The sequence below is a fragment of the Athene cunicularia genome, assembly GCF_003259725.1.
Source record: "Athene cunicularia isolate RWA chromosome Z unlocalized genomic scaffold, athCun1 chrZ_part2, whole genome shotgun sequence".
Taxonomy (NCBI): Eukaryota; Metazoa; Chordata; class Aves; order Strigiformes; family Strigidae; genus Athene; species Athene cunicularia.
Genome location: NW_020799143.1, coordinates 4,311,252 through 4,311,930, shown reverse-complemented (window position 1 = coordinate 4,311,930; position 679 = coordinate 4,311,252).

Below are 679 nucleotides of genomic sequence, written 5' to 3'. Positions count from 1 at the left end.
AGGCAGCATGGCGAGCGGCAGGCCGGGAGGAAGGCGAACGCTGCTGTCCGCGGTTGGTTGCGTGAGAGGGCGGGCGGCCGGCTGGCCGGCCCTTGGGGCGGGGCGGCCGTTGGGGCGGTGGCGGGAGCCCGCCCCGCTGTGTGGGTCAGGAGCAAACTGGACCGCGGCGAAGGGTGTTTAATTCCTGGTTTTTATTCCGCTGGAGTGGGATGGATGCGTGGATGGTGAGCGCACGGCTGAGAAGAAATAGTCCTTCAGGTTACCAGGCGCCGGTGCCTGAAATCTCTCTCTGCCTGAGCGCCTGAATACAATAAAACAGTATTCTGATTGCTTGGGGAAACTTGGGTTTCCTCGTCCCCAACAGGTTGCCCTGGGGAAAATCCCTAGGTAAATCACCTGCCCTCCAGCATTTGCAGGATCAAAGTTCAGACTGTACAGATACAAATCCTCCACCCGCAGTCCTCTGCCGGAAGAAAGCCCTGTGGCTTTTTTTCTGTAGCTTTTGGGTAAATCCGAGCTTTGTGCCAGGTACGTACGGTGCCAAGCACTGTCATCCCGTTACAGCTGTATGCGCAACCACATAATTCTTAATACCACACGGTTACCTAGGGTTGGGTTTTGTGATGGCTGAGACTGTACACCTTTGTGGAATTAAATATTGACCAAAACAAATGTAAAG